The 26,079-nt window shown below is 42.9% G+C and overlaps 2 long non-coding RNA genes across 2 annotated transcripts in view; one reads left to right on the forward strand and one right to left on the reverse strand.

The window, feature by feature from the left end:
- The window catches only part of LOC309342399, a 157,119-nt gene that overhangs the window by 25,082 nt on the left and 105,958 nt on the right, over nt 1-26,079 (forward strand). The gene's annotated exons all lie outside the window — the stretch shown is intronic.
- Nucleotides 396-22,218, reverse strand: LOC309342457. Its single transcript, XR_014156835.1, has 2 exons — nt 22,046-22,218; nt 396-939 (listed from the first exon to the last, which is right to left on the reverse strand). It is a non-coding gene; the product is annotated as an uncharacterized lncRNA (long non-coding RNA).

Here is a 26,079-nt window from a genome sequence, read left to right on the forward strand (position 1 = left end):
CTTGCAGGATTAAATTCCTCCCTGGCCCCAAATATGCTGACCAAATAAACCATAGCAAGGTCCATAGGTAACGTGCCCGCTTCCCCCTCAGGCAGGCCCCTGAGGGCTGGGTAGGTGGGGAAATCCCAGTATGATTGGCTAACAGGGCGGCCAACCCCCATTTCCCCCCCTTTAAATGCTTGCAGCCCCCAAGCCCCAGCCCTCAATTGGCTGAGCAGACAATGCCCGCCCTTACCTGAGGGCCCGATGCAGCCAGAGGTGAGCAGTGCCAGCCATTGCCTCCCCTGGCTGCACCGGAAGAGGGCAGCCTTCCTGAACCCACCATGGCCATGCCATGTGACAGTGGCTGCCCATCCAGAGTCTCAGGTGAGTGGATAGAACGGAGACTTGGAGACTCATAAGTCAGTTTTTTATTCAAGAAAATAGTATACAAGCAGAATGCCCACAGGCATGGCTGCCCTCAGTGGCGATGTTGCCAAGACTTGGCCCCTCCTGCTTCCTCCTAAAGCCCCTCCTCTGGATGTGTCCCAAGCAGGCATAAACTCTGGTGGGAAGGGTCCCCCTTGGGCTTTCTGAGCCTTCTGTTCAGCTACATGCAAAGACCTGCATGACATTGGAGTCAAGGGAGGAGGTGGGACCAGGCAGCTGCTGAGAAGCTGTTTCAGCTTTTCGGTTGCAGCTTCTTCCTCTTCTCTTTGAGGTCCGGGACCTGAGGTGCCTTCCTCTGCACCCTGCCCAGCTTTTGAAGGATTTTCTTCCTCTGGCTCTTCTCTTTCCCTTGAGCCTGTTGCTTCTTCTGCCTCCCAGACTTCCTCCTCCTCTGACATGTCTTCAGAGTCCCACCACCACAATCCTGGCTCTGAGTCTTCCTCCTCTGCTGCTTCCCTAAGGTGTTCCCCAGCTGACGCCTCCAACCACTCCTCTTCATCCAGAAAGTCCCTGGCACACAATCATGACAAATTATTATTGGCTGTTACATCAGTAGTCACAGGTAAACAATTGCGGCACAGAAAAATATCTGCTTCAAAAACAATTGTGTTCTTAAATGAATTCTTCGCTGGGGGTTCACTATAAAACCCTTGATGATTGTGAAAATATTTTTGTAGACTTTACTTACAATAGAAAAGACTTGAAACAGAATCCAGGACTCTGTGTAATAAAACAAAAGGGAGGACTATTTTTTCCTTCAGTTACTAGATATTACAAGACTCACTTCAAAAAATGGTTTCACTTGGGTACACCTTTAATTCTTGAGCAGATTAAAGCCTTGTTTTTTTAAAAAACCACAACAAGAAAACCACAACCCTTTCTGGTACTGTATGATATCTGAGAAGGAAATACTTAAGTCATGAGTTAAAAATAAATAAATTGATATGCAAGAATGGATTGATATTAGATGAAAATTAGAAGTTATAATATGTGAGGATAAACAATTAAGGGTAAATTAAGAGGGTATGAATTTGCTGAACAAATTTTTAAATGGAATACAAAAAAGGGAGGTGTGAGGAAGTCATGAAAATAAGTAAATGAGTGGTATGATATCAGAAAGAGAGATTTTTATTTTTTATTTTTATGTTAAATTCTGGTTTTTGTTTTTTTCTTGTGTTTCTTGTTTACTGTTTTGCAACTCTTTTCTTGTTAAAAATTTAATAAATATTATTATAAAAATAAATAAATAAATAAATTGAGATATATACATACACCTGTACAACTGAGATTTGGGCTACCATAAAAAATTGATGTTGAGGCGCCCCAAAGGGCTACTTCAGCATTTCCCTAGTAAACTATTTTCTTCTAGAGGATGATCTGTGCCTATAAATCTGGGCGCAGAATCTGGCTACCAACCAGGACGTCTTGTGATCTTTGCCTAAGAGGAGAGAATTAAGTTGTCTGAAAGATTGGTGAACCTCTTCAGCAAAGGATCAATGGTGTCTCTACGGATCTCAACATGAAGTCAAACTCTGTACATCTGGGTATGGCTGAATGCACCACAAGACACCATAAGCCTTAAGGAAAGTCTCTAGAAATTTATCATTAGAAGGCATTTAATACCAAAGTGTATTAATTGCATATACTCAACAGTTGATAGCTTTTTTTAGAGGTGTAAAATGCCTCTGTCGATACACTACATATCTTTCGGAAATGTCCCCAAATAACAACATTCTGACCTGATGTTATCAAGGAAGTATACTACTAAGTGGGCCTTCTGTTCAGCTAAATTAAGATAGTATTAAGATAGTATTGACAAATGATGGAGAGATGACCCTTATTTATTAAGTGCAGCCATAATAACCATTGCCTACAACTGGGGCAAAAAATATTGAGGACTTTATTGAATAGAGACTTTATTGAATAGAGTTAGGGAATATAGCATAAATGCTAAAATGACAAATTTGATTCGGGATAGTGGGGCTATGTAAGAATATGATTGCTTTGTTGAAAAAGTAACCTTTTTAATTACCGTATTTTTCGCTCTATAAGACGCACCAGACTATAAGATGCACCTAGTTTTTGGAGGAGAAAAACAAGTAAAAAAAATATTCTGAATCCCAAATGCCAGAACAGCAAGAGGGATCTGGCTTCTGGGATAGCCTCTTGCTATCCTGGCTTATGGGATAGCAGCGCGCAGCCTCTCCTGGGCAGGGGGATGAAGGCTGTACAGTATTGCTATAATGAAGTACAAGAAAATCTGAATCTATATTTTGCTGGGAATGCTGTGAGAGTTTTATTTACTCTGTTAAATGCATTGCTCTTCTTTGGCTTTATTTCTTTTTCCCCTTCACCCTCATCTCTCTTTTTTTTCATTTTCTCTTCTTCTCATTAAATCCACATGCAGCAGGGTTTCTGTGAACCTCACATCATCAGGAGGAGGGAGATCAAAGAGGAAATTAAGGGTTCCACAAAGACCGAAATACTGATTTGTGCCCCAAAGTAGCTGTTGATCTTCTTGAGCTAAAGCTTAGTGGAACCACAAGACAAAGCTATGTGGACAACTGCATGGTGCGGTGGTGGAGCTTTGGGGGACTGTGTGCCATATCCTCCAACATTCCTCAGATAAAAATAGGGACATTCTATTCTACGTCTGTATCACTGCTGGGGAGGGGGCTTTTTAAAATTGATATCCAATGTTACATTTTTACATAGTTCTTACTGTATATGTGGATGTTTGCTATAAACTCACTTTTATGAATACCGTTGTACAAATATTTTTCTTAAATATTTTTCTCAAATAAAACATAATCATGAGAAGCATCTAGGAAGCTCTTTTCCAGGTGACAAATCACCCCAATATTTCCTTTTCCTCTTCACTGCTTTACAGTGGCATTTTCCCCACCTACACAGGTAAAGCGGCTCAGGAGGAAGAGAAGCCTGGCTGACAGACTGCCCTTACATCCTGGAAGGAGATAACCATTCTCATCCACATGATACACAGGTCACATGGAATCCACTGAGAAGTGGCACCAGAACTGGCCTTGCCACCAAGAGCCAATGCCAGGACCAAACTAGACATGGCAGCAGGCAGCTCCATCTCATGTTTTCCCTAACTATTCACAGGGATGGGAGGCCCTAACTCTCACGGAAAAAAAAAACAACAAATTCCTTCCAGTAGCACCTTAAAGACCAACTAAGTCAGTTCTTGGTATGAGCTTTCGTGTGCATGCACACTTCTTCAGATACACGTGTATCTGAAGAAGTGTATCTGAAGAAGTGTGCATGCACACGAAAGCTCATACCAAGAACTGACTTAGTTGGTCTTTAAGGTGCTACTGGAAGGAATTTGTTTTGTTTTGACTATGGCAGACCAACACGGCTACCTATCTGTAACTGTCTCACGGAAAAGGCATCCCAGGGGAAAGGTGAGACTTATGGCAGTTTGCATTCTTTCTCTCTCTGCTTCTGCTTCATTTTGGCAGGCAATGGTGTGTGTGGAAAGTCAGCAATGGCCTTATTCTGGAGGCATGTTAAAAGTCCTCCAAGCCCTTTGCAAAGAGGAAAGCAAAGAGGAGGTTAATAAAAATCAAGGAAAATCGTCTTCCATTGTGTTTTCTAGTACAGTGGAACCTCGGTTTTCTAACAACTTCCAAAACATTTGAAAACCGGTTCAACTTCCAAAACATTTGAAAACCAAAAACTCAATACAGAAGCCTCAAAAAGAAAAATTAATACAGAAAACTCCTTGGAAGTTCGACTCCCGAGGCACGTTCGAAAACGGAAGCATTTATTTCCAGGTTTACCTGGGTTTACGCCATTCAAGTTCCAAAACGTTTGAAAACTGAGGTTCCACTGTATCTTAAATCCACACTTCTGAACAATTAGGTACTACGTCATTAATTTCCAGAGATGTTGCCCTGTTAATCTTTTTGTAGCAATATCAAAGAGGCTTGGGATACTTTAAAAGTGGTTCATCATGCGCCCGCACGAGATGTGCAGCCCCGAATTGTTACAACAGGGCACAGTACCCTTCTGATCTGAGAAAAAACAAAAGAAAAAACACACACAACACATTCCTATGTTTGTTCTGAAAACGTTCCATTGATACCTGGGTGTAAGCGTCACTTGCAAGAGCTACTAAATACAGAGGGAGGTGCACAGCAGCGATGAGAGAAGCAGCTCAGGGAGAGTAGCCGGGGCCATATGAGGTGAGAGAAGGAGGGATGAGCTCCTGTAATTCCCCGTCCAGCTGCCGCCACTTTCCTCCTACTCCTTGTCAGAGGTTCACTTCAGCCAGCAGTGAGCCTGACTGCTTTCCTTCCCAGTCCCTCTCCCTTTCCCCCCCTTTTTTAAATGATATTTATTAGAAGTTTCAAAAATTACAGAAAAAAGCAAAGGAGAGAACAACAAAAGATTAACAAAACATACATAACAGTACATCAAAAAAGGGAAAAAAACAAACATAAAAACCAATACAACAATAACAATAAAAAACCACACACATCCAATATTCCATATCTCCATCCTTCATTTACTTGTTTCATCGACCTCCTCACACCTCCCGTTTGGATTCTAGTTTAGTTATTTGTTTCAGCAAATTCTTTTAATCTTTCTCAATTTTTATTGAGTAATTTGTCTTAACAGTCTAACCTATTAGTTAGCTCAGCAAATCCATTCCATCTTTCACTATATTCTGTCATTCAATTTACCTTAATTTATTTTAACCTTATCTTACCGTAAAATACCTTAAAGCTTAAAACTTAATATTTATTTGTACATAATTCCTTATATCATTTCTACTAAAGCCAAATATTTTCATTCCAACATTTTTCCTAATGCTCATTAATTTTACACTAATTCCCAAAATATTTTTTTAAAAAAGTTTTCTTCCAATCTTCCTCCAGCGTCTCTTCTTCCTGGTCTCGGGTTATGTCAGTCCTTACTGTCCATTCCATCTAGTCCATCAACCTGGTAATCTTATGTCTGAGGCTCTTAAGTCTTTTCCATGTCCCTTCTGCAGATCTTCTTCTTGTTTGTACTTGCACTTTACCTTATCTTTTGTTGATCTCTTTCTTAATTTCTTTCCTTTCTCATTGAGGAGTAGGTCTCGGGGATGTTCCAACTCAAAAATATCTCCGTCTCCTCAGCAGATCGGCCCATTCCCCACAGTCCCATTCCCCACAGTCAACAGGGTAGTCCAGAAAATATTTAAAGCCATATTTCAAAGTCCCTCCAAACTTAAGGGCCCCCACAACTCCAGACCCCCCCCCCGGCCCACTCCAGATTCAACCTTCAACAACAACAGCTTATGCTCCTGTAGGGCCTCGGGCTTCTCCATTTGTATTACTTGAGGTTCAACAGCAGCCTCCTCCATTATCTTCTGCGTTTGCACTTGCTCTGTCAAAACAGGTTCTTGAGTTGGCTCCTGGATGGTTTCTGTATAAGTATTAACTGTTTGTCCAAAATTTTTGACTGCAACAGTCATCAAATCCATCTTCTCATGTATCTGCTCCAACAAAGCGCTTGTCTTGCAAAAGGCAAGCACCAAAACTTCTTCCAAACACATTTTTGTTCAAGGTCACAGTCTGATCCCACGATCCTAATCACCACAGCTGTAGAGTCCCCAGATCGACTCCAGTAACAATTTAACAAGCTCCCTCTAGAGGAGACAATTTCTATTTGTATCCATCTTTTGAAAGCAGATCCAACAAAAGAAAGTTACTTTCATTTTTCGTATTTTTTGTTTCTTTTAAATGCAAAAGGCAACATTGGAGACAATTTGAAGAAGAAGAAGAAGAAGAGTTTGGATTTGATATCCCGCCTTTCACTCCCCTTCAGGAGTCTCAAAGCGGCTAACATTCTCCTTTCCCTTCCTCCCCCACAACAAACATTCTGTGAGGTGAGTGGGGCTGAGAGACTTCAAAGAAGTGTGACTGGCCCAAGGTCACCCAGCAGCTGCATGTGGAGGAGCGGAGACACGAACCCGGTTCCCCAGGATTATGAGACTACCGCTCTTAACCACTACACCACACTGGCTCTCAATTTGTTTCTCTTCTTTAACTATCTGTCAAAGAATGTTCCTTTCACAGTCAATGAACTTCACCAAAAATCTCTGTCTCTGACACCCCGTTCCCAGGTTTGAGACGGTGGAAATTTATCTTTCTTTACTCTATCTCCTGCAGGCTTAAACAGTCAAAATTCCCCCTCTTTACTCCTGCTTCCAAGAGGGGTTTAGATGGTTAAAACAGGAGGAATTTTAAACCTTTATGTACAACTTTGCAGACTTTAGCTTGCACAATTTTTGCTTCAGGCTATTTACAAAAGCGGAAGGCGGACTTCCTGTTTAGAACCTTCCCGCTTGAGTGCCAAATTAAAATGTTTCTTAGCCCACTTTTCCGTTCTACTCACAGGTACTTGTTTAGAGTCCAATTGTCCACAGGAAAAAGTCAGCCCTCTCCGGCAACGGCTGTGCGGCTTCACTCCATAAAAATAGTGGTCGATTCAAAACACCGCGCCGCTCACCCCATGTCGCTTCGGGTCCCCAAAAAGGGGTTTCCTTGTGTGTAGGGGGGTGCTCCTGGTGTCAGCCAAATCCCACGTTCCCAGGCTTCCTCCACCTGGGATTTTTAAAGAGTCTCCGCCTTCGCCGCGGCAGCAAGACCTGATTTTCGCGGAACGGGTTGCTCTGGATCAGAGGAATTCCGCCATTGCCGATGGCGCTAACCCGGAAGTCCCTCCCCCTTTCCCTTTCAGGCCTTTTGAGTTGCATAAGCACAAATTTCAGTGGCGCACTGTAACGCCAAAATCCAGCGCCTCTCTCTTCTTGCCGTCCATTGCACAAAATAGTGGTGGCACTTGTTGGGCTGCCCCAGAAGCTACGTGCCTTTGCCACTGATATGTGAGCACCATAACCCTGAAGCAAACACATCACACACAGCCTGCTGGGCTGCTGAGCCTGAGCAATCATTTTCTGACAGTCTCAACCGCAAGGCGAGTTATTCCCAGCCTAAGCTCAAGATAAGGCAAGTCCGGGGACATACCTATCTTGAGCTAAAATATAGCAACCACTCTATAGCCAATTGTACGAATAACTGGCTTAGGCCTGCTTTGTCCATGCATATTCTCAGCCAATCTTCTTCTTCTTTGGCAATCACTCGCAGCCAAGTAAGATTGTCCTCCAAAACAGGGTTTTAGCATCCACACAACATGACCAGTCCAACAAAGTTGATGTCGAAGAATCATTGCTTCAACACTGTTCCAACAGAAAAAATGATGCTTTTGTGTACTTGCTAGGATAGTATAAATGCTTTTGTATTTTGTGTGTTCATAATAATAATATAATCATTTATTATTTCTACCCCACCCATCTGGCTGGGTTTCCCCAGCCACTCTGGGGGGCTTCCAACAGAAGGTTAAAATTACATTAAAACATCAGTCATTAAAAGCTTCCCTAAACAGGGCTGCCTTCAGATGTCTTCTAAATGTCATATAGTTGTTTATTTCTTTGACATCTGATGGGAGGGTGTTCCACAGGGTGGGCACCACTACTGAGAAGGCCCTCTGCTTGGTTCCCTGTAACTTCACTTCTCGCAGTGAAGGAACTGCCAGAAGGCCCTCAGTGCTGAACCTCAGTGTCCGGGTAGAACGGTGGGAGTGGAGACGCGCCTTCAGGTATACAGGACTGAAGCTGTTTAGGGCTTTAAAGGTCAGCACTCAGTCTTTGGGAAACATCCTATCAAGTCTGTATTCTGCAGGATCAAATAAACTTTTTTCACCCTTCCACCCATTGTGTTTTATTGGCATTGGAAAGACAAAGAGGAAGGTCTTGTCTTCAATAACATCATGTTGCCCTGCTTGGAAAAATTGGGTTTTGGTGGGACATGGTTGCTAAGAAATCATGTTGCCCTGCTTGGAAAAATTGGGTTTTGGTGGGACATGGTTGCTAAGCAGTTTCTGTGGCTGCCAAGGAAGAAACAGGGCAGTTAACAGTTATATTGTGTGCTGATTTGGGCCTGTGTACAGATCCTTCTTGAAAGTTTTGTCATTGCTTCTTGAAATGCTGTTGATTTGTCCTTTCTTAATGACATTTTTAGGAATTGTTCTGATAACTGAGTCTGTGTTTGAAAGCACAAAGAGAATAATGAGCCAGGCCTTTGTGTTATGCAGCTCTGGTACTGAGGATTGCCCTCTGGTGCAAATATGTTGGAAATTCGCCAACTTGCATCCTACAATGGGTGGGGACTGAGTAAGTTGCTGGAATGCAGAACTGTGACTGGGGGTGTGCAACAAGGAGAAAGATGAAGGCTTGAAGAAAACCTGAAGGACTGGAATTTTCTTGAAAGAAATAAGCTATAACTGTAGTTGTTAAAAGTGTAATTGTCTTTTATCTTCTGTTTTAATTATGTGTGTTCTAATGCCTTCATTAACTCGTATGTAATTTCCACACAATAAGTGGATCTGCTCTGTTTCAGCACCCAGAAAAATGTCCTAACACTTGCAATCAGGAACCTTGATAGAGTTTCTGATTCTGGGCAGCCTCTAAAAACGTTGAAAATAAAACAAGTGAAGAAACACAAATTGAAGAGCAGTATCAGAATAAAACCATATAAAGGGAATGAAACTGATTATACCTGAAGGAGCATCTCCACCCTCATCGTTCTGCCTGGACACTGAGGTCCAGCACCGAGGGCCTTCTGGCGGTTCCCTCACTGTGAGAAGTGAAGTTACAGGGAACCAGGCAGAGGGCCTTCTCAGTAGTGGCGCCCGCCCTGTGGGACGTCCTCCCATCAGATGTCAAAGAGATAAACAACTACTTGACAACAACAACAACAACAATAATAATAATAATTTATTATTTGTACCCCGCCCATCTGGCTGGGTTTCCCCAGCCACTCTGGGTGGCTTCCACAGAGACCTGAAGACATCTGAAGGCAGCCCTGTTTAGGGAAGCTTTTAATGTCTGGCATTTTAATGTATTTTTAATCTTCGTTGGAAGCCCCCCAGAGTGGCTGGGGAAACCCAGCCAGATGGGCAGGGTACAAATAAATTATTATTATTATTAAAGTTTACTGGGATAAAACAGTTTTCAAGGGTTGTTTCAGGGTAGCAAGGAAGTAAGTCAAGCAGCGTTCAAGTGGAGGGCCACCACTGAAAAGGTCATTTGTCACTGAAACTCATGAATCTGATTGACCTTAGTGGTGTAGACTAGAGAGCAGAACATCTAAGCCTTGGAGCTTCTAAGGCCATCTTCAAGCCCAAGCTGATTTACATGGGTATGGGTAGCTAGGACCTGCCCTTGTAAGTGCCTGGCTGACGTACAGTATTCAGCTATGCCATTGAAACCCTCATTAATCTCTGGCATAGGGACTCGTGCCCATCATATGTGCTTGACTCATTCCCCCTCATGGTTCAGTCAGTGTCAATAAGATTATTTTGATTTGCCTATGATTACTGCTTTACTGTGAAGTGGCACTTCCGCAATTGAAAGAGGCTTTTATTATGTTATTACACCTCTTTCATCTGACCTCACATATTATAGATCAGATTACAATTTGCTATATTGATTTAAGGTAGTGCGCACCAGCTATAGGCCTTCTCAGGATGGCACGGGTTTCCTTTATCCTTCTAAATCTGGTTTCTGGGTTGCTTTGTGGATTGAAAGTGCCTCTTCCTCCTGGTTGAATTACTAGCACTGGGAGAAGGACAAAGGTAGGGAGGCCCAGCTATCTCCTTAGAGCCTTTCCATGGCTATCAGTACTATCAACCATATTTCCTTTTCATCTCTGTGTGTAGGTTTACGCTGGCTGACACGGAGATGAAGTGACTCCCTACCTACATTATGGGTAGGTGCCAGAAGTTGGTTCTGGTAGACAATTAACTTATTGCAAAGGACTTTCCTATACAATTCAGCAGGATTGTTTGCCATGCTGATTCATATTCACATGAAGCCTTCATACATAGTCACCCAGAGGATCTTACAGTAAATACCATGTCTTTAGTATGCTGTTGTAGCTGCAAATCTCCTTTTCATTTAATCTGCAGGCAGCAGGGATTCTGTAACCATGACATGACATGAGTGTTAGATTGAACAAGGAAGAATCAATCAAAGATCAATCTAGGCAAAAATTGTAGAAGAGAGAAATAACAGTGACCTTATTGTGGGTGTCTGCTATAGACTGTGGAGTCAGACTGAAGGCTTGGATGATGTCCTCCTAGAGCAGATTGCCAAACATTCAAAAAGGACAGATAAAGTAGTCACAGGAGACTTGAACTTCCTCGAAAACTGCCGGAACTCAAAGTGATCCTTAAAATTTAACAAAAATATATTTTTTAAAAAAACAACAAAAAACAGTGAGTCTGTAAGTGACTGTGGAGGCCTATTCTGGTTCCACACGTCCTTTCACAGTGGGGACATACCGTATTTCCCCGTGTATTGGGCGAGGTTTTCTGACTCAAAAATCACGTCCAAAAACTGGGGTTGTCCAATACACAAATAGTAGCATGGCGGGGGACGAGGAGAGAAGTGCCGCGCCGCCAGCCATTCGGTTGGTGGGAGCACGGCTTCCCCAGATGCCGCAGCAAGCAGGGAGTGATCTGGGGGGTGCTTCCTGCCCACAGCTGGGGGGGGGGGAGAAGCTGCGTACTGTAAGCCAGCTCTCTGGCTGGAGCACAAATTCACTCGATGCCACTGTGCACAGGAAGCACTCCCTGGATTGTATCCCATGCGTGGCGGCATCAAGGGAGGTTGCGCTCCTGCAAATCGGATGGCTGGAGGAAGGGCAAATTCATCCGATGCTGCTGCACACAGGAAACGATCTAGGGATTGTTTCCTCCCCGCAACTGCATGAGGAGAGAGGCTCAACAACTTTGGGCCATCTTCCCTCATTTTCTTAAAATTTAGTCCCCCAAAATGGGGGGATCTTACACAAGGGGGCGTCTTATAGACAGAAAAGTATGGTAGGTTTCTGGGTGGAAGTTGATCACTGTAAGGGTTTACCAAGCATGCCTTTCTCTTAACACGTTTCTGCCTTTTGTCCTGAGTTTGAGTGTCTTCAAAGCCCATGACTTCTTTGGTAAAGGCTGTTCTCCAACTGGAGCGCTCACAGGCCAGTGTTTCTCAGTTGTCAGTGTTTATACTACATTTTTTTAGATTTGCCTTGAGAGAGTCTTTAAACCTCTTTTGTTGACCACCGGCATTACGCTTTCCATTTTTTAGTTCAGAATAGAGTAGTCGCTGTGGAAGACGATAATCAGGCATCTTCACAACATGATCAGTCCAACGAACTTGATGTTGAAGAATCATTGCTTCAGCAATGATGATCTTTGCTTCTTCCAATACACAGCCTTAGTTTGCCTGTCTTCCCAAGTGATGTGTACAATTTTTCAGAGACACTGTTGATTGAATCTGTCAAGGAGTTGAAGATGGCATTTATAAGTGGACCATGTTTCACAAGCATACAGTAAGGCTAGTAGTACAATAGCTTTGTAAACAGGCATTTTGGTTTCCCTGTGAATGTTCCAGTCCTCAAACACTCTACACTTCAATTGGGAGAAAGCTGCACTCAAAGAGCTCAGGTGATGCTGGATTTTGGCAAAGATAATTGTGGAAAGATAATTGCCCAGGTAGGAGAAGTTTCAAAGAGTATCTTAGAGGGTATAATAGTCAATTTAACCTACAAGTAGGAATGAACATATGAACAGCAGAAAACATTAAATAAAGGAAGATTTGAGATGAAAATGAGTAGAATAATAGATTATGCAGCCAACGAAACACTACCTAGAATGCCATGGAGAGAATGCCTGGGAAGTCCAGGGAAAAGATAATGATGAATTATTATGAATTATGAATTATGAATTATATATAAGTTGTAAAATGCATAAACAAAACAAACAAACAAACAAAAAAACCCCTCAAAGTTCAGGGTAGGTGTGATCCCAGCTGTACATTGTCGTACTTTTCCCAGAGTCACTCTTGACAAGTTAAGATGACAGGTGGCTATGGTTTCACTGGAGATGAGATTTGCAGTGCACCCAGCCCCCTTGTGATCCACAGGGGGAAAGAAAACAAAGGAAGGTCCCTCCACACATGCTTGGTTAAGGGTGGGTAGATGGAACACAGTAAGTAAACTGAAAGGAACAACCATAGTCCAAAAGACTTGGTGTTGTGCTTATTCACTCACTAAGCAAGGCCTCCCCCTTTACACATAGAAGTTAGTTAGAAACCAGCTTCCAAGCGTATTCAAATTAGCTTAGCCATAGTTAGCTAGCTAACAACTCCAACAGAGCCTCCTTCTGGCTACACATCAGTCTCAAGGAACAACCCTAGACTTCAGTGGCACATGTACCAAAGGAACAGGCGAGACTTCTGCTGCCTTGCTGGCACAGGATTTTAAAGGGGACAACTTAACTTACTGCTCAAGGCACAGATTGCTGGTCCCTGACTTTGTGCTCCTCTTGCTTCAAGATCAGGTATACCCACCTTCCTTCCTTCCTTCCTTCCTTCCTTCCTTCCTTCCTTCCTTCCTTCTCCACCCCCGCTTTTCCTTTAGTGTGAGTCTGTAGCAAACTGTTGAACTCACTCTTTGATTTTTTGGGTAGCTAGGGATTCTTTTAGTCTGTAGAATGAAAGTGTGTGTGTTGGTTTTTAATATTTGTCATTTGGTTGAAAGGGGAAAAAATATTGGATATAGTAAAATAAAATGAGAATTCCCTGGATGCCTAGATCCAAGTTTAGGGCAAGTACTATGTTAGAAGTGGGTCTTGAGACCCTCAAAATAAAATCTGAACAAAATTTGTGAAGCAGCAAAGAGTTTATTGATTACCAAACGTTCTTGCAAGAGCGGGTGTCCAAAGTAGGCACACCCCGACTTTGGCAAAGCATAAGCTTATATTCCCTATACCCAAAGTGCAGGTCCCCTCCCTTGTCTCCCCATTGGCTGGATACTACAAGGTTTACAGCCTATCAAGACTGCCTAATTTCCCTACTAACATTATTTATTATTTCCCTTATTTGGTCGGTATTCCTATGCAATTACTTGCTAAGCCAAGCAAAAATGCCGCCTTCTGATCACAAGCTCTAACATCTCCAGTTAACAAGTGTGAATCGATCTGGACTGCTGACAAATGCGTACTTATTACAGCCACATCCTGGCCACAAACTCTAAATATCTCCAGCTGACAAGTGTGAGTCGATCTGGACTGCTGACACTTGTCTACTTATTACAACCACATCCTGACCACTAACAGGTGTAAACGAGTTCTATACTTGCTGAAGAGTACAAAGAAATCGTATTCCAGCTGCAGGCTCCCCTATCTACTGCAGTTATCTAACAGTTGAAGCATTTTGGCTTCTTGTAAAAAAGCAAAATTATCATTACTCACATACTATTTGATGAGACAGCCCTGGCAGAGACATAAAATCACAAGACATCCAGCATAGTAAAGTGTGGAAATATAGGCTGTTAGAGCTTTAAAATATCTCCTTGTAAGTTCCTTCCAAAGCCACACAATTCCCTTAGAATGGAAAGAGACTGTTGGTGTAATTTGGAAAAATGGGTGAAATTGTGCTAAGTGCTTGGGGCATGCTTTGAATAGCCCATCCTCCATGTCTGGATTCTGCTTAGAGCTAGAGTTAGCATGCCAGCTGCACTGGGTGGCTCAGAAACAGTCCAAGACTAAATATCCGGAGCATGACTCATCCACCTTCCCTTTCTCTAAGGAATGTATGGAGGTGCAGAGGCAGCTATAAGGCCTGTCTCTTCTTATTATGGAGAGAGGCAGTCCTTGGGACACTGTGGTCCTCAGCCGTTTAAGGCTTTATAGGTCGAAACCAGCACTTCGAATTGGGCCTGGAAACTAACTGGCAGCCAGTGCAGTCTGACAAGGATCCGTGTAATATGCTCAAACCATCTTGCCCCGATGAAGAACCCGATCACTTAAATTTGCACTAGCTGAAGTTTCCAAACCATCTTCAGAGACAGCCCTATGTATAACACATTGCAATAATCTAACCTAGAGGCTACCAAAGCATAGACAACAGGAGTTAGACTGTCCCGGCTCAGATAAGAGCGCAGCTGGGCCACCAGCCAAAGTTAATGGAAGGCACTCCATGCCACTAAGACCACCTGAGCTTTGAGTGACAGCAAACAATCCAGGAGTACCCCAAAGCTATGTGCCTGCTTCTTCAAAGGGAGTGTGGCCCCATCAAGAGCAGGCAACCTCCCAGCCATCAGCTCTAGAGAACCCCCCACTAACAGTGCCTCAGTTCTTATATGGATTGAGCTTCAGTTTGTTGGCTCTCATCCAGTCCATTATTGGGGAAAGATGTGAAGTAGAATCAGAACTGTGTGTCATCAGCATATTGCTGACAATGTATCCAAACCTCTGGATCTTCTTCTTCTTCTTCTTCTTCTTCTTCTTCTTCTTCTTCTTCTTCTTCTTCTTCTTCTCTGGCGATCATTCATAGCCAAGTAAGATTGTCTTCCATAAACATAGTTTTAACAATGAGTCCGTAAGTGACTGTGGAGGCCAATTCTGGATCCACATGTCCTTCCACAGTGGGCACATTGGTTTCAGGGCGGGAATTGAACACGGTGTGGATTTGCCAAGCATGCCTTCCTCTTAGCACATTTCTCCCTTTTGTCCTGTGTTTGACCATCTTCAAAGCCCATGACACCATTGGTAAAGGCTGTTCTCCAGTTGTAGAGCTCACAGGCAAGTGTTTCCCAATTGTTGGTGTTTATACTACATTTTTAAAAATTTGCCTTGAGACAGTCTTTAAACCTCTTTTGTTGACCACCAGCATTACACTTTCCATTTTTAAGTTCAGAATAGAGTAGTTGCTTTGGAAGACGATAATCAGGCATCTGCACAACATGACCAGTCCAATGAAGTTGATGTTGAAGAATCATTGCTTCAACACTGAAGATCTTTGCTTCTTTCAGTACACTGGCATTAGTTCGCCTGTCTTCCCAAGTGATGTGTAAAAATTTTCAGAGTCACTGTTGATGGAATCTTTCGAGAAGTTGGAGATAGTGTTTATAAGTGGTCCATGTTTCACAAGCATACAGTAAGGTTAGTAGTACAATAGCTTTGTAAACAAGCATTTTGGTTTCCCTGCAAATGTTCCGGTCCTTCAATCGGGAGAAAGCTGCACTTGCAGAGCTCAGGTGATGCTGGATTTTGGTATCAATGTCGGCCCTTGTGGAAAGATAAAGTCCCAGTAGGAGAAGTGATCAACATTTTCCAACGTTTTCCACTGAGTTGGATGTGTGGCACTGCAGAGGGGTTATGTTGGTGTCACACTTTGTTTCTTTTTGGATGTTGAGTGACAGGCCAAGCTTTATGTAAGCTTCTGTGGAGATATTTAGGATGGTTTTTAGGTCATCCTCTGAGTGTGCACACACTACATTGTCATCAGAATACTGAAGCTCTATGATAGAAGTTATAGTAATCTTACTCTTTGCTTTCAGCCTGCTCAGATTGAAGAGCTTTCTATCTGTTCTATATACGGTTTCTACTCTGGTGGGGAGTTTCCCTTCGACAAAGTGTTGCTGTCATATTTTCATGGAGGAGCCGAATGATGTTCACAAATTTATCCGGCCAGCCAATTTTCAGAAGGACAGTCCACAGGGCTTTACAATTTACAGTGTTGAAGGCCTTAGTCAGGTCAATAAACACCATATACAGGGGTTGGTTTTGCTCTGTGCATTTTTCTTGAAGTTGTCAAGCAGTGAAAATCATGTCCACTGTCCCCCTAGAAGGCTGAAAACCATTTGGGAAGGGTCACCTCAGAAATTGTTAAGAAACTGTTGACTAAGAATTTTGCCAGCCGCAGCTAATAGAGAGATGCCTTGATAGTTTCCACAATCATGTCTGTCACCTTTTTTTAAAGAGATTGATAATCTTGGCATCCCTAAAGTCTGCTGGGATCTCTTCTCTCTTCCAGACTTTTTCAATAAGCTTGTGAAGTTGTTGTGTAAGTTCAATTCCACCCACTTTGAAGACTTTGGCAGGCATCCCATCAGGTCTGCTGGCTTTGTTGTTTTTCATTTGATTAATAGCTGTACACAACTCTCCCAGATATGGAAATACTGCAAGCTCATCTCTAACTTGGTTTTGCAGAATTTGTGAGAGGACCTCAGCAGCTACGGAGGAGTTGTTGGTAATATTCTTTCCAGTGTAATGCAATAGCTTCTTTATCTTTTAGAAGTATGGTACCATCTGCTGAGCGTAGGGGGCATATGCCATGATTTATTGGCCCATAGATGGTCTTTGTGGCTTTAAAGAAACTCTGTGCATCATGAGTGTCAGCTAAGTGCTGGATCCCTTGAGCTTTTTTAATCTATCATGTGTTTTTTAGTTCTCTGGTTCTTCTTTGAACCTCAGCCTTAGCGTTGGCATAGGTCTTTTTCTTAGTGGCACAGTTTCTATCTCATCATAGCTCTGATAAGGAGCACATCATGGCGATCTTTAGCACGGACAATAACATAGTCTAAGAGGTGCCAGTGGTTTGACCGAGGAAGCCTCCATGAAGTTTTAAAGTTATTTTTTCTGTCGAAAGGGTGTGTTGGTAATAACAGGATTGTGTGCTGCACATATCATCAAAAGTAAGATTCTGTTCTGGTTGCTGTTGCCAATTCCTTCTTTCCCAGTAGTCCCAGGCCACAGATTGAAATCTCGCCCAACTCTTGCATTAAAATCACCCAGGAGGATAATTTTATCTTCCTTAGGTTTCTCTGATAGGATGGTTTCCAGCTGAGAGTAAAAAAAAATCTTTAATGTCTTCTCTTCATCGGCATCCAGTGTTGGTGCATAAGTGCTTATAATCGTAGCTTGTTGGTTTTTGGTGAGTTTTACTGGAAGGGTTGAGAGTCGCTCATTAATGCCGGTAAGGACTTCACTCAGCAGTGGGGTTTAAAAGCATAGGGAATATAATTGAACCCTATGGAACCCCAGAGTGAAGGCCCCATGGGGCTGAATCACTCTCCAAGCAACACCCTCTGAGAACAACCATCCAAGTAGGACTGGAAGAACCACATAGCGGTGCCACCCACACCTAACTTAGACAACTGCTCTAGAAGGATACCATGATTAATGGTATCAAAAGCCACTGAGAGGTTGAAGAAAATTAACAGGGACTCATTTTTCCTGTCTCTCTACTGCCAGTGGTCATCATACAGGGCAACCTGTTGGATGTATCCATTGGTACAGTCAAATGCAACATTCCCTATTTCCCTAGAGTGGGTACAGTCAGGGGAATATCTAGTCAGAAAGTAACTTTCTGTTCCACTGACTGGATTATCCTCCCCCTGCATGTGACCTGGGAGATGGGCGTGGCTCTGGCTGACTCCACAAAAGAGCCAAGTCACGCAGCCATTTTCTCACCTGCGCTTTTGTCTTGAAGTTGTCTTGTTCTATCTTTTGCTGCCATGCTGCTCTCCTGCAGCCATTTTGTTGTATTTCTGTAATTTTGTTCTCTGCAGCTTTCAAAGAGGGAATCTTTCCCAGCCCTACCTTGAGTTACCCTACAGTGTGTCCATTTGACAACAGATACAGACTATCTCAGCACTGATGGTGCAGGAAGTATCTACACCTGACCAGTGGCATTGTGGAAGTGTGTATAGCATGATCACAATCACCATTTCCTTCTTGATGTTCATTTGGGGCATGTGCACAGAAGAAAAAGCATGAAAAACAAAATCATGAGGAGGGTTTTCACATATTAAGTAGCCACCCCTAGGCTTGTGGACGGCAGGATCTAGAATCAGAAAGCAGTGTGTTGAGGACAAGCATGAAGAATTCTGGGTTGAGGGGGGAAATATTAAATTAATAAAGTTTAAATAAAACATTGATAGACCTCTGGGTCTTCTCTTGACCTCAGGTCCCTGGCAAATTTCCCCAACTTGCCACCCTCTGGAGTTGGACCTGGATATTCAATTAAGTTTTACTCAGAGTAGAACCATAGTCATGACTGACTTGGGGCCCTTAATTTGAATGGGCCATTTCTGAGTAAAACTTGCTTGTATACCACCCCATAAAACCATTTATAAAATCATACAGTTGTTACTGAGTAAAATGATAGGGTTACATGCATTATCCTTTTTAAAATAAGGTGCCTAAATATCAAAATACTAGGTGCTTTTCTGATTTTGGCTGGCAACTTATTCCAGACGGCTGGAGCTGCGTTACTAAAAGCCCAATTTCTATGCATACTAAGTATAGAAAATGCACTGGTCAGGCAGGGAGATAGGGAAACTTGTAGGTTAAAGCAGAGGTAAAGTTGTTGCTAGGGACTGGGGAGAAGCATCTAGGAAGCTCTTTTCCAGGTGACAGGTTGCCCCAATATTTCCTTTTCCTCTTCACTGCTTTACAGTGGCATTTTCCCCACCTACACAGGTAAAGCGGCTCAGGAGGAAGAGAAGCCTGGCTGACAGACTGCCCTTACATCCTGGAAGGAGATAACCATTCTCATCCACATGATACACAGGTCACATGGAATCCACTGAGAAGTGGCACCAGAACTGGCCTTGCCACCAAGAGCCAATGCCAGGACCAAACTAGACATGGCAGCAGGCAGCTCCATCTCATGTTTTCCCTAACTATTCACAGGGATGGGAGGGCCTAACTCTCATGGAAAAGGCATCCCAGGGGAAAGGTGAGACTTATGGCAGTTTGCATTCTTCCTCTCTCTGCTTCTGCTTCGTTTTGGCAGGCAATGGTGTGCGTGGAAAGTCAGCAATGGCCTTATTCTGGAGGCATGTTAAAAGTCCTCCAAGCCCTTTGCAAAGAGGAAAGCAAAGAGGAGGTTAATAAAAATCAAGGAAAATCGTCTTCCTTTTGGTTTTGTAGTATCTTAAATCCATGCTTCAGTGAGCAATAAGGTACTATAGTATGGGGGGACTTCCGGGTTAGCGCCTCCGGCAATGGCGGAGCTCCTCCGATGGGGAGGAACTTGCTCCATGGTAAGTAGGGTCTGAACCGCCACGGCGAAGGCGGAGACCCACTGAAATCACAGGCTGAAGAAGCCTGTGAACTTGGGATTCGGCTGGCACCCTTTGCGCCTCCCCTACTCACGGGGAAACCCTGTTTTGGGGATCCGGAGCGACGTGGGGTGAGCAGCGTGGTGCTTTGAATCGACCGCTTCTTTCACGGAGTGAAGCCGCATTGCTGCTGCCGGAGAGCGCTGACTTTTTCCTGTGGACAATTGGACTTTAAACAACAACCCGTGAGTAGTACGGAAAATTGGATCTTTAAATATCTTAATTTGACATTGAACGGGGAAGGTTCAAAACAGGAAGTCCGCCTTCCCCTTTTGTAAATAGACTGAAGCAAAGAGCTTACAAGTTAAGGTCTTGGAAAGCCTTATGTAAAGGATTAAACGTCCATCAGTTGAAATTATTAGACCCCCCTTGGAGGCAGGAGAAGAGGGGGGAAATTTTGGACTGTGTATCCTGCAGGAGAGAGTGATTAGAATTAAATTGCCAATGCTCTGAACCTGGGAACGGACTGACAGTGATTGATGTTTTGGGAGAGTTCATTGACAGCGAAGAGAACGGATGTTGACAGTCGGTTGAATAAGAGAAATATATTGTTTCCATTGTCCGCTTCTGCGTTTAAAAGGGAGGAAAAGTAACTAAAAATTGAAACCAACTATACTTTTTGAACTTTCTTTGAAAGGATTGATACAAGTGGAGACTCTTCCCCTCTAAAGGGAGCTTTTGAAACTGTTACAAGAGTGGAGCTGGGAAATCTCCAGCTGCTTGATAAGAATTGTGGGAACTAAAGATTGACCTTGGACATTTGAGAATGTCGACAGGAGAAGCCTTAGTAACTGCATTTTGCAAGATAAACTATTTGTTGGAACAGCTACTAAAACTGACATTTTGGGACCAATACAGAAATTATTCAGGATTTGGCACAGGAATCTATTTTAACAGGACAAATTGTTGAAAAGGAGAAGGAGAAAGTTGCTGTTGTCAAACCTAAAGCAATACGGGGGGGGGGGGGCTTAGTCTTACAGAGGCAAATTGAAGACTACAAGTTGAGGCCCTTTATGACTGAAACTAGAAAAAGTCAGACTCTGAAGACCGGAGCCCGGCCTGGACTGGAAAAGGAAAGTTGGAAAGATCCCTCTATGCAGGGATTAACTGACTTTTGGAATATGGACTTGGGTCAGGAGGAGATTGGAGCTCAGGGGGCCTTTGGAGTTGGAGGAATTCTGAAATATGCCCTGAAATACTTTATGGATCCTAGCTTTAATTGTGGAAATTTGGCCGACCTGTCGAGAGGGAGTGGAGGTGTCGCTGGATTGGATTTTCCCCAAGACCTGCTCTTTAGCATCAAAGAATATGACGAAGAACTGCAGAAGGGACGTGGGAAAGAGTTAAGAGCCTCGGACATAAGATCTCCAGGTTGATGGACTGTATGGAGTGGACGGAAGTGTCTGGCAGAGTCCGAGACCGGGGAGAGGAGATGGTGGAAGAAGATTGGAAGATTTAAAGTCTAGGAAAATGTTGGAATGAAATTTTATGGCCTTAGTAGAAATGCTATAAGGAGTTAAGCTTAAATAAGTATACTAATTTTAATGGAAATAAGATTAAAAATATATTAAGACATTTATATGATAGAAAATGGAGAAAGATGGAAAGGAATTGCTGAAACAATTAATGGAAGTGGAATACTAAGAGGGAGGTGACAGGAGGTCGATGATATAAGGGAATGAAAGTTAGAATATGGAAAAGGTATGATGTATGTTTTTAAATTCCTGGCACAGGCCTTCATTCTCACTACCCCTGGGTGTGTCTTGTGTAGGACTGTGAGGACCCTTTTGCAGAGGGGCTGGGGAATGACAATCCTGCTTCCCCATAACAGGAACCCCTTGTGTTCATGTTTGCAGTTTGTGTAGCCAGTGAATTCTGGCCTGGGGCTGCTGCTGGGCCATCCCCTCCACACACAGTCCAGGACTCAGGAGATGACCCTATCTTTCACGGAATGGTCTGCAACTTCTTGTGCCTGAATGGGGCGGTCAGGAAGCAGCTCCAGGCTCATAACCTCTTGCGTGGGCGCTGGGTCAGGGCCTGTTTCTGGTAGTGGTAGGCTACTGAGGGTGTCTGCGTGACCAATCCCTTCCCAGGGTGGTGGATCAGGGCATACTGGTATCTGGTGAGGAAAATTGACCACCTGAGGATGCGGGGAGACAGCACTTGGGGGGGTCTGCTTCTTGGGGGCAAACAAGCCAAGCAATGGCTTGTGAAGAAGAGAAGAAGAAGAGTTTGGATTTGATATCCCATCTTTCACTCCCCTTAAGGAGTCTTAAAGCGGCCAACATTCTCCTTTCCCTTTCTCCCCCACAACAAACACTCTGTGAGGTGAGTGGGGCTGAGAGACTTCAGAGAAGTGTGACTAGCCCAAGGTCACCCAGCAGCTGCATGTGGAGGAGCAGGGAAGCGAACCCGGTACACCAGATTACGAGTCCACTGCTCTTAACCACTACACCACACTGGCTCTTTACCATGGTAAAGGTCAGTCCTGGTCAGTCACCATGGTAAAGGGTCGCCCATACAAGAAAGAAATCATGGAATTTTTTTACTCCCTTCACGATTGCCAGACCCACGTTGTTGATTTGTGAGTAGTTCCGCTCGGTGAGCATCTGGGAAAAGTATATACCGGCACCTCTCTTCCGTCCGGGAGTTGGTGTCCCAGGACAGCACTGATGCCGTAGGGTGACGTGCCACATGCTAGCACCACCGGCAGCCTCTCGTTGAAGTGTGCCAAAACTGAGTTCAAGATAAGACTTCCGGTCGGCACCAACGATTAATGGCGGACTTCTCCCGGAGCTCTGAGAGAAGTCTGCTCCGCGGGTCCGGGTCCTGCTGCTACGGCGAAGCGGGGACCCCTAGAAATCACAGGCAGTGAAGCCTGTGAACAAGGAGGCTCGGCGGGTGCCTTTGGGTTCTCCCCAAACCGCGAAGGAGCCTTTTTAAAGGCTTTGGAATGGTCGCGGGGGGAGCGCGGCACTGAGAGCTGCTACCCAGTCCGTGGAGCGAAGCCGCATCGCCATTATCGGAGAGTGCTGATTTCTTCCGGCAAATTGGATCTAAGAGCAACTACTCGTGAGTAGGATTAAAAAGCTTAAATTGGACTTAAGATTTTAAAAATCCGAAATATCGCCACGGGAAAGGTACAAAAAGGAAGTCTGCCTTCCCCGAGCTGTAGATACAACAAAGCAAAGAGACTGATAAACTGTAACCTTTGAAGATCGTTTTTTGAGCAAGAGTAACTCATTGTTAAAAAGTAAGACTTAACTCCCCCATTTAGCTGGCAGGAGCGGTGGGGGAGAATTCCTGTTGAAACTATATTACCTGCATGAAAGGAGAAGAGGAACATACATCCACTGTCTTTGCACCCTGGGGGAGGACTGCTTTGAAAAGGATAAAGACCTGTGAACTGTGGAATAACTTTGTGAACTTTGTTGAACTTTGCTGAAAGATACAGATTGAGGACTGTTGCTTAAATTGTTACATATTTGCAACTATTTAGAAAAGAGCTGGAACTAGGGCTTCTTTCCCTTCAGAAAGAGCTAGGGGGGATTTGGAAAGAATATTTCTGTTTTAAAAGACTGTGAAACTAAGTTTGGAATTTCCCCCCCTAGAGGAGACTTTGTTACCTTTTGAAACAACTAAGCTACTTGAAGCTCAGCCACTGGAAATTTCCTATTGAAAACAAACTTTTAAGCGTGGGACTGACCTTGGCTGGGCATGATAGTGGCATGGCAAATGACAAAGGAAAGATAGAATCACTTCAGGAGAAAAGCCTCAGATCCGGCAAACATTACAGAAGGGCCTCACTGACAGGAGCAGCTGCAGCCTCACAAACAAAATCCAAAGCTATGTCATCAGAAGACGTTTTGACTAAAGCACTGGGAAAAATAAATGAATCTTTGGAACTCCTTACGAGACAAGGGAGTGAGACAAGTAAACAAGTTGCAGAAACAAATAAAAATGTAGCTGAGATCTCAGCAAAACTTGATCTGAACACTTCAAGCATAAAAGAATTGGGAGTACAAGTTAATGCTAACGCCCAAAATATTGGGAAACTTTTAGAAGAATCAGCTACCACTAGAAAGATTGCTGAGGAGGCAAAGGAGCTTGCAACTGCAACGCAAGAGAAAATACCACCAGTTGTGAAGAAACTGGCGGACCATGATTTGTCCTTTGCTATGCTAGACCTACAAAGGAAGGAACGGAATTTAAGATTGAGATTTGTACCAGAAAAAGAACAGGATAACTTGGTGGACTTTCTTACAAAAGCGTTTTTTGAATTTTGGCAAGAGGGCCTGGAAGAGGATGAACTAAAGATTGTCAGTGCATTTAGACTTGGAATAAGACAAAAAAAGAACAAGGCAAGAGACTGTTTGATTACTTTGAGATCAAAGGAAGAAAGAGATAAAATTTTAAATCTGCACTACCAAAAATTACTGGAAATTGAAGATTCTTCCATGGAGATTTTTAAAGACATACCTAAGCCCATTTTGGATGCAAGAGGTGACTACAGAGATTTGGTTACACTATTGAAGAAATGCAGAATCTTCTTTAGGTGGGAATTCCCCCAAGGCCTGTCTTTTAAATATAGAGGAAAGAAAATAAGAATAAAGACACTGAGTGACAAGGACAAATTTTTGAGAGACCACGAAGAGGACCTGTTGAAGGAGGTGGAAGCTGAAGAGGAACTAATACCACCGGGAAAAGGAATCTTGGACTTAGCAAATTTATCGTTTGGATTGCAGCCACCGACAGAAGAGGAACAATGACTGGGAGCTGTGGGAGGAGTAAGTAAATAACCCCATCATGGCCTTGCGACTTCTGAGCTGGAACTGTAATGGTTTGAACATTCCTCGGAAGAGGAAGAATGTTTTTCATATATTAAAGAAATAACAATTGGACTTGATTTGCTTACAAGAGACACATGTGATGAGAGCACATAGAAGACTACTCATTAACAAAAAATTAGGACAAGAATTCATCTCATCTGACAGAGTGAAAAAAAGAGGAGTCGTTATTTACGTAAAGGACAGATTGATGCCGAAATTGATATTTAAAGATGAACAAGGAAGATATTAGGCAATTGAGATTCGAATTGAAGGACAGAAATTTCTGATTGTAGGTGTTTATGCACCGAATGAAGGTAAATCTGAGTTCTTTAAGAAGCTGCATGAGACACTGCTGGACTTTCTAGATTTAAATGTAATTTTGATGGGAGACATGAATGGAGTAGTTTCCACAAATATGGATAAAGTGCAAAGACAAGTGATATCGAAAGACGGAAGACTACCAAAAACCTTTTTTGAAATGACTGACAATATGGATTTGGTTGATATCTGGAGAACAAAGAATCCTCTTGAGAGAGAGGGAACCTTCTTTTCTGAAGCCAAAATGACCTGGACTAGAATTGACCAAATATGGGTTACTAGAGGATTGGCACCAAAGATAAAAAAGTGGAAATCTGCCCAAAAACATGCTCTGACCATAATGCCGTGAAGATGGAAATGAACCAAACAGCTGGCACCTTTAGATGGAGGATGAACGACACCTTATTCAGAGACAAAGAATTCTGTAAAAGGCCCAAAAAACATTGAAAGACTATTTTGAGATTAATATGAGGACCAATGTTGAAAAAAGAGTAATCTGGGACGCAAGCAAAGCCGTAATGAGAGGTTTCTTGATACAACAAAATGCAATAAAAAAGAGAAGCCAAAATGCGAAAAAGGATAAGATCCTGGAAAAGATAAAAGAAGGAGAAAAGAAATTAAGATCAAAACCAAAGTCTCAGGAGATTTTGAGAGAAATTAAATTATACCAAGTTCAGTATATGGAATTGATGAACCAAGAGATAGAATGGAAAATAAAACAAATGAGACAGAAGACCTTTGAATCTGCGGATAAATGTGGTAAACTTTTGGCTTGGCAATTGAAGAAGAGACAAAAACTAAATACAGTGACAAATTTGGAAGTGGATGGAAAGAACATCTACAATCCAACTGAAATTAGAAGTTGCTTCCAGAGATACTTTAAACAACTGTATGCACAAGGGCCACAAAAAGACTCCGATATAGAACAATTTTTGGAAAAAAATGGACTGAAGGAAATTTCCAGTGAGAGTAAAGCACTTCTGAATCAGAAAATAACTGAACAAGAAATAGAAGGTGCCATTCAAAATATGCAACTGGGCAAATCTCCGGGGCCTGATGGATTGACTTCCAAATACTATAAAGCTTTAAAGGAATGGATACTACAACCTTTGAAGGAAGTCTGCAACGAAATTCTCGAGGGGAAAAAAGCACCTGAAACGTGGAAAGAGGCTTATATCACGCTTATACCGAAGACAGAGACTGAAAAGACCCAACTTAAGAACTACCGCCCAATTTCATTACTAAATGTGGATTACAAAATTTTTGCTGATATTTTAGCTAAAAGATTGAAAAAAGTTTTGATGGGGGAGATTCACAGGGACCAAGCAGGCTTTCTCCCGAGAAGACACTTATCAGACAATGTAAGGAACATAATAGACATTTTGGAAATGCTAGAAGTTAACATAAATACAAAAGCTGTTTTGATATGTGTGGACGCGGAGAAAGCCTTTGACAATATT

The sequence above is a fragment of the Podarcis erhardii genome (assembly GCF_964252035.2).
Source record: "Podarcis erhardii genome assembly, chromosome: 5".
Taxonomy (NCBI): Eukaryota; Metazoa; Chordata; class Lepidosauria; order Squamata; family Lacertidae; genus Podarcis; species Podarcis erhardii.